We start from the raw sequence: 9,105 nt of genomic DNA on the forward strand, positions 1-9,105 counted from the left end.
CACCCAATAATTTAACCTTCCCTTTTCCCACCTCTGTCTTTCAAAACTAACCCGAGATATGTAACTAGCTACCTGGTATAACCAAGCTGTCCTCAAAATTCAAGACCTATTCTAAAATAATTCACTCAAGCCATTCGCTCAGCTACAAGAAAAGCACAAAATCCTTTCTCAAGACATCTACAAGTTATTACAAGTACACCACTGGGTCTTAGCCCAGGATAATTCAACTCCCACACTAAGCCCCCCCCCCCCCCCCCCCACTTATCCAAACTCACATCACTTAACCATAGGAGAGCATAGAGAGCATATCCTTCTAGTATAAAATCTTACTATGTTCCACTGATGAATAAATTGTCAGTCCAAACCAAAAAAACAAATGGGAAACAGACCTGCAAATATCTCTGGCCGATCCTTATTGGGGAGTAATCCTTTATAGTTTCTCTAATATGCCTAAATGTATTAATCATTCCGAAATTTTAGTAAACTTTTGCACAGATTATCCCTAATGCCAGACAAAATTCACCAAATCTGGCTCTCTGCTTCTCAGTTCTGTTGAAGGAACTGTGACGAATTTGGGGACCTCTTTCATGTATTTTGAAACTGCCCGATAATAAGAAAACTCTGGATTGAAGACTTGCAATCCACCCGAGATGGCACATTTCCATCACCCTCCACAGCTACTATCTTATAATAATTATGTAACTGGACACATGCTCATGTGCCCAATACCAAGAAAATCCTTACGTTTCACTCTTTCCAAGATCATAGCAAAAATACAGAAAAGCTTTTAAATGGAAAGCATTGGTGTTAAGTACTCCTCATCAGCATCCTCTCCTCTGACTAAATGGCACCAATGCTACACCTACTACATTGGACACGTATCCTCGACACATTCCCTTGTGCAACAATTATATTAAGCCTTTTGCAACACTTTAATGTCTCACTTTTATTCATACTTGCCAACTCTCCCGGAATGTCCGGGAGACTCCCGAAATAAAGTTTGGTCTCCCACACTTTACCGTGCCCCCTCCCACCCTCTAGTCACGCCCCCTGTCCGGGCTCTCCCGGACTTCAGTGCCTAAGTAGGCAAGTATGCTGTTATTCAAAATGCCTTACTGTAACTCCCATACCTCCTGGTCCACTTGATGGTTTTCCTAGTCCTTTTGCTTCCCTTTTATTTTTCTGTTATGGCTGGTTGTATTCTAAGGGGGGGTATTCAATTGTTAGCGTTAACCGGAAAAAACGAGCGCTCAAAAAATCTTAGCGTTAATACGGTAATTACTCGCTCAATTTCAGCTCGCCGCTCCCTGAGCGGCGAGCTGAAATTCCGCGAGTAAACTACCGTATTAACGCTTTTCTCGCGCAATATTACCGTATAAACGGTAATATTTTTTGAGCGCTCGTTTTTTCCGGTTAACGCTAACAATTGAATACCCCCCTAAAGCTCTTTAAAAAGATTATTGAGTTAAAAATATATATATTTTTATATGTACATTACAAAATACATAGTTTTTATAAATAAACATACAACAAAGTCTAAATGTAAGATTATTTAAAAAATAAAGTAATGAAACCCATAACAGAATATATCTTATCTATAATGTACAAGTAATTGTTGACTATCTATAAATATTTTGCAGGCCGGTAGTAAATATGACTCCATCTTTCAGCTTATATACGTTTGAAGAGATTTATTATTAATAAATTGCATATTAGTTTAATTTTCTAAATATCTAAACATCAAACATATTGTTTAAATCCGTGTACTCATTTGCCAAATGTTCTTACTCATAAGTATTGTTAATCTATTTAATTACCATTCACACTCCTGCTCGCTCCCTGCGCTCAGCCAACGACCGCCGCCTCTTCTCCTCTCTTATCACCTCTTCCCACTCCAGAATCCAAGACTTTTCCCGTGCAGCCCCCCTTCACTGGAATGACCTCCCTCGTTCCATCCGTCTCTCTCCTACTCTGTGCTCCATCAAACGTGCACTGAAAAATCACCTCTTCCGTAAAGCTTACCAACCATCTACTTGACCACCTCACCACCTCCACTCGCTGTCACTTCTCTCTTCTGGCTCCCCTTGTGCCTGGTCTGTTTAACCCTCCCTTAGGATGTAAGCTCACATGAGCAGGGCCCTCTTCCCTCCTGTCTCCTCACCTGTTCTTCTACTCCGTGCTTATTGCATCAGCCTGCCTGGAGTTTCTGAAGTATTGGTATTTTTTGTTTATTGTTCTGTACTGTTTCACCCTGTATAGTCTACTGTTTGTACTGTGTACAGCGCTGCGGAAATCTTGTGGCGCCTAACAAATAAATGATGATAATAATAATCTATTTAATTACATTTTCAATGATAAGAATGCCAATTTAATGCATCTGCTAAGCAATTATATTTAATTGACATGTTCTGAAACTTTGACATATTTTAATAGCTGTGCCAAGTAAGGAAACCCGTGGTGTTATGTAAATAGTGGCATGATCTATTGGGGCAGGGACTGATGTGAGTGCACTGCGGAATTAGTGTTGCTATATAAATGATGATGATGATGATGATAAAATATATGCTGAGACAATTTATCCACTTTAATCTATAACATTTTTCCCTTTTGCACATGCCACCAAATTTTAAGTAAAATACCTGCTACATGACAGTTTTTAAGAAAAGTCTATTTTCTATATTTACATACTTATGTATTTGTGTATAAGCCTATACTGTATGTGCTGAATTTATTTTACTTTGAGCATAGTTTTTTTTGTTTTCTACCTTTCACCCCCTTGCTGTTTGTTTTCTTGTTTGGTATACAATGCCTGTATGCTGCTGTATTCATATAGCTTCTCCCATCTTACTTTCTGTATACCACAAACTTTCTTCAACGGTGAAATTAAAAGTCAGAGGTATAAAACAAAATAAAGAAAGATTGCTTCTGGTAACACCTGAAAGGAAGGGGAGGGTGGAATTTGGGTCTTGCCCCAGGAGCCATCCTTGCTACACCTTTGATTGCAGCAATGTTATTGGTGCAGCAGTAGTGGCCCAACCAGTTTACATGGCATAGAAGAGGAATAAACTGCAAATGATTTTGCATTCAGTCTGGAATAAAATCAGCTGATACCACATTTTTGAACTGTGGAATATTTGCTAAATAATGATGTATTATTATTTGCTTAAAGTTTTTTTCCTCTTTGAAAAGGAAAAACTGTAACTTTGCAGGAACCCATAAGATAGTGACAGACAACCTAAGCACTCCAGGGCTGCATGGTGCAGCCCTCTGTGCTTCATCACCCTTAATAAGCTAAAACATACATCTAGTCAAAGAAAGAGATACCTCAAAAATCATATCAGCAAGCATTTTAAAAAAGCGTTACAAGCTATAACAAAGAAATCTCACAATTAAGCAGCAAGGAGCTGATGAAGCCCAGATGAAGGCTCAGCAGGCCGTATACAGCCCTAAGCCCGACCGTTGCCCATCATTGCCTTAAATATATAGAAAATATTGTACTAAAATGTCCCCTCCCCCTCACAAACACAGAGGGATTTCCACCTGTGATTGATACTTCCCGTTCACACACCCCCTACACTGTCATTTGAAGATAACAAGCTTTATTGGTTTGACAGTTCTGTATTGGGGCCCCGGCAACAGGAAGGGTTGCGTTATTAATATATTTTCCTAGGTGGTAGTGCAGCTTACGCTACAACTTATGTCAGTGTAACTAATGACCCTTGGATTAGTAAATATTAAGTCGCCCTCTCCATCATGTTCATACAGCCGTGCACTATTATATACTAAATAATGAACTAGAGTTCAGAGAACTTTTACACAAACAACAAGTGAAAAAGGATTATACTGTTTCACCATTACAACTTCAAAAATAGAGCAGCATACATAGCTCTGACATACACACCACCTGAGGGACAAAAGCCACAGCCACAGAATCACATTGTGAAAGATTCTGCAAGAGGAAAGAAAATACATTCCATCAGCAACACAATATGTGTGAACAAAAAAGGAAGTAGGGACTGCAAAAACGCAAACCGATCTTCAGATAAGCTGGGGGAAATGAAGGCAGAAATCACCTGTCATCGTGTCACATGTTTGAAAATATTCTCATGGCCTAAGCAAAAATCTTGCAGGGTTTCATATTTGTAATATTACTGTAAGTAGCAACATAGCTGTGCAGAAATGAATGAACAAATACCAGTAATGTCACAACCTGTTTGGAGTTTCACTGTATACCCATGGCTGTTTTAGGGCATACACAAACACTCATCTGGCAACGTAGCACCAGGATTTTCGATGCCTAAGTACATCCAGGTTGCTTTAAGCGGTTGTCTGGATGAGAACACAAATATTTGTATTTACATAATCATAGTTGCCAACATGGCTATTGGGTTGGTACATGTAAATGTGGACCTTGGTACACTGTCCCCCCCAGAATAATATATACACTTCATCATGGTATAATGCCAGGCCAGCGCTATATAAACAAAAATGATGGCATCATTTGCTATAGAGAATAAAAACTATTATTGAAATAAAAATATTAAATATATAATTAATACACCATTTACATATTATTGTATATCCATCATTGCATCTACTAAACAATAAATGTAAATAATTGCATTTACTGAACGATAAATATCAATCTTTGCCATAAACAATCTAAAATATTAAAATATATAATAATGTGTGTATAAAACTTAACGTTACGATACTGTAATAAAGCAAGGTGATTCTGTTACCTGTTTGGAGCTGTGGGATAGATTCTACTTATTGTGGAGTACAGCACATATATGTAGAGTACCTGTCATCAGCTCCGCCCTGACCCCCTAGACAAGCATACAATGTTTTGAGGGGATTAGGTAAAAGTCGTAACTGCCAGAAATCGTCATTTTACTACAGCGCCCTCTGCTGCTTGGTGTCTTGAGTGAAGATTGCTGCGTTTTCTCTGCATGCATAGTGTAGTCTGTTATGCTACACAGACATGGTTTCTGTAATATGTGGAACTATTACACATATTGTATTGCATATATATTGTACTGTGTGTGTGTATGTATATATATATATATTTATATATATATATATATATATATATATTTATATATATTTCTGTATATCATAGCTATATATTCTAGTTAACCATTCAACCTGCCTGAATGTATGTCGTAATGGTGTTCTGCGTGCATTACCCATCCATTCCGGCTGCCGGAATGGAGCTTTGGGGACCTTAAACATCCATTCCAGCTGACGGAATTGGGCTCTCAGTATCTTAGACAATTATTCCAGGTGTCGCAAAGAGGTTCTGAGTACATTATTCATCCATTCTGGCAGTCGGAATGGGGCTCAGTGTACCTTAGCTACTATTCCAGCTACCGGAATGCTGTCTCAATATCTTAGCCATTCATTCCAGGTGTGGGAATGAATGTATGAGTACCTTAGCCTTCCATTCCACATCCATTCCAGCTACCGGAATGGATGTCTCGATATCTTAGTTATCCATTCCGGGTAGCGGAAAGGGTCTGCCAGTTCCTTAGCCATCAATTCCAGCTGCCGGAATGAATGATTAAGGTACTCAGACATACTGACAGACTCATTTTGGCAGCGGAATGGATGGCTAAGGTACTGGCAGACCCATGCCGGCACCCGGAATGGATGGGTAAGGTACTTGCAGACCCATTCCAGCACCAGGAATGGATGGGTAAGGTGCTCAGAGCTCCATTCTGGCAGCTGAAATGGATGGCTAAGATACTGGCAGACCCATTCCAGCACCCAGAATGCATGGGTAAGGTCCTCGGAACTCCACTCCGGCAGCCGAAATGAATGGTTAAGGTACTGGCAGACCCATTCCAGTACCTGGAATGGATGAGTGAGGTGCTCAGAGCTCCATTCTGGCAGCTGGAATGGATGGCTAAGATACTGACAGACCCATTTCAGCATCCATAATGGATGGGAAAGGTCCTCGGAACTCCATTCCGGTAACTGGAATAAATGAAAAAGGTACTGGCAGACCCATTCCACCACTTGGAATGGATGGGCAAGGTACTCGCAGACCAATTCCGGCAGCGGAATGGATGGTTCAGGTACTGGCAGACCCATTCCAGCACCAGGAATGGATGGGTAAGGTGCTCAGAGCTCCATTCTGGCAGCTGAAATGGATGGCTGATACTGGCAGACCCATTCCAGCACCCAGAATGCATGGGTAAGGTCCTCGGAACCCCACTCCGGCACCCGGAATGGATGGGTAAGGTACTCACAGACCCATTCTGGCACACAGAATGGACGTGTAACGTACTCGCAGACCCATTCCGGCAGCGCAATGGATGGCTAATGTACTCGCAGACCCATTCCAGCACCAGGAATGGATGGGTAGGGTGGTCAGAGTCCCATTCCCGCACCCAGAATGGATAGGTAAGGTACTCGCAGACCCATTCCGGCAGCGGAATGGATGGCTAAGGTACTCGCATACCCATTCCAGCACCAGGAATGGATGGGTAAGGTGCTCAGAGCTCCATTCCGGCAGCTGAAATGGATGGCTAAGATACTGGCACACCCATTCCAGCACCCAGAATGCATGGGTAAGGTCCTTGGAACTCCACTCCGGCACCCGGAATGGATGGGTAAGGTACTCACAGACCCATTCCGGCACCCAGAATGGACGTGTAACGTACTCGCAGACCCATTCCGGCAGCGGAATGGATGGCTAATGTACTCGCAGACTCATTCCAGCACCTGGGATGGATGGGTAAGGTGCTCCGAGCTCCATTCTGGCACCTGGAATGGATGTTTAAGGTCCTCATAGCTCCATTCCGGCAGCTGGAATGGATGGCTAAGATACTGGCAGACCCATTCCAGCACCCAGAATGGATGGGTAAGGTCCTCAGAACTCCATTCCGGCAGAGGGAATGGATGAAAAAGGTACTGGCAGACCCATTCAGGCACCTGAAATGGATGGGTAAGGTACTCGCAGACCCATTCAGGCACCCGTAATGTCTGGGTAAGGTACTCGCAGACCAATTCCGGCAGCGGAATGGATGATTAAGGTACTTGCAGACCCATTCCGGCACCCGGAATGGATGGGTAAGGTACTCGCAGACCAATTCCGGCAGCGGAATGGATGATTAAGGTACTGGCAGACCCATTCCGGCACCAGGAATGGATGGGTAAAGTGGTCAGAGTCCCATACTGGCACCCGGAATGGATGGGTAAGGTGCTCAGAGCCCCATTATAGCACCCTAAATGTATGGTTAAGGTCCTCGTAGCTCCATTCCAGCAGCCAGAATGAATGGGTAAGGTACTTACAGACCCATTCCGGCACCCGGAATGGATGGGTAAGGTATTTGCAGACCCATTCCGGCAGCGGAATGGATGGTTAAGGTACTGCCAGACCCATTCTGGCAACCGGAATGGGTAATGCGCTCAGTGCTCCATTCCGACATACATTCAGGCAGGCAGAACAGATAACTACAATATATAGCTACGATTTACAGAAATATATATAAATATATGTTTATACATATATGTTTATACATATATACACATGCACACAATACAATATATATGCAATATAATATGTGGAATCTGTTGTATTACAGAGAACATATCTGTTTAGCAGAACAGAATGCACTATATAGGGAGAGAAAACACAACAAGCTTCACTCAAGACACCAAGCAGCAGAGGGCGCTTCAGGGAGCCAAATCATTCCAGCATTCCGGCAATTACGCTGTTTTGAGGGAAGGCTGACAGGACAAGTGTCAGAGTAAGTGGAACAAGTACAGGCTTTCATGGAGTTTCCATGTTACCATGGTTTCAATGCACTCTGAATAAGTCAGCTAAGTGCTCTAATCAAAGTTTTGTCTTAGTGTATAGAAGAATCGTTACTGTCATCCTGCTTGTCTTGTGAAGACATGAGCAGGATTTGGTGAAACTTGCACAAGATTTTGCACAATATAAAACATGCATGCTTAAGTCTCACACAGACGTATACTGTGCAGAGCTGTCACATTTCCTATGTGCCTCCCTAAGACACCCTCTTCCCCCTCATTAACCTGGTACTCACCGGGCTCCCAGCTCTGTGTACAGTGATCAGAGCTGGGTGCTAGGGCCCCGGTAAGGAGGTAGCAGCTGTCACGGGGCTGTCCCGCACTCAGGGGGCGAGGGCTTCTTCAACAAGTGCTGTGCATCAACACCCACAGAGGGAGGAGCTGTCACAGTGTGGTCTGATGCATGACATGTGTACGTGTGCTGAGTTGTATTCAGGCAAACTGCAGAACAGGGGCTCACTGTGCTTCTGCAAAACTGTGTGTAGCACAACTTCTGAATACCAGCAGAAGTATCACAAGCTACTCAGGAACAGAGCACCGGGCAAAGCTGAGAGCATAGAAGGGAATAAACACTATTTACAATACATTTAAAAATGTGATTAACATAACCCCCTCAGAACAAACAGAGATTAAATTGAGGATTAACAGGAATTTAATTCATGTGTTTGCAGCAAAGGAATTCCTATAATAAGTACAACTTGTCGGTTTACTTTTAGGTATGATATACCTTGCAGAATAAACTTATTTCTGAGAATGTAAAAAGGATATTTTTCTGAAAATATAGGGTCTGATTCATTCCGACACACAAACCGAACGTATTGTGAGGTTTTTTTTAAAAAACGCTCATACACTTCCGTGATCAACAAGGAGCGGATCAGAAGATACATCTGTTGATGAATGCAGGTCTAGGTCCACTAACAGACAATACACTGCAGAATACGTCCAAAACATATGTGGAATATTAAGTCATAAAAGAATGAACAGTAAAACACAAAAACTATTAATTTCACCTGTTAATAATAATATAGTAATTAATGTCAAAACTTTTTTTAAAAAAATGTTTATTAGGATGTTATGAATGTCTACATACAATGCATTTTTACATTTGATCCTAATTGTATCTAGCGAACAAGCCCGTCAGGTATCAGCACTTATACCCTACCTGTAGCTGGTGCAAGTGATACGACTGTAAAACATGTATCGTAGAGATGCACAAAGCTTGTATCGGGACACTGCTGCGCATGCTCGAGCTTGGCACTCCATTACTGTACATTGACTACGTGC

General features: G+C 42.0%; 1 protein-coding gene across 2 annotated transcripts in view; it reads right to left on the bottom strand.

Moving 5' to 3' along the window:
• The window catches only part of SLC26A2 (solute carrier family 26 member 2), a 56,708-nt gene extending 48,532 nt beyond the window's left edge, over nucleotides 1–8,176 (bottom strand). Inside the window, exon 1 of one of the 2 annotated variants that reach the window (XM_075209601.1) lies at nucleotides 8,058–8,176. The gene's annotated coding sequence lies outside the window, so the exon portion shown is untranslated. Of the gene's footprint in view, nucleotides 1–4,742; nucleotides 4,956–8,057 lie in introns of those variants that run through there. The other variant, XM_075209602.1, reaches the window with a different exon arrangement.
• Nucleotides 8,177–9,105: the final 929 nt, after the last annotated feature.

The sequence above is a fragment of the Mixophyes fleayi genome, chromosome 4 (assembly GCF_038048845.1).
Source record: "Mixophyes fleayi isolate aMixFle1 chromosome 4, aMixFle1.hap1, whole genome shotgun sequence".
NCBI classification, from domain to species: Eukaryota; Metazoa; Chordata; class Amphibia; order Anura; family Limnodynastidae; genus Mixophyes; species Mixophyes fleayi.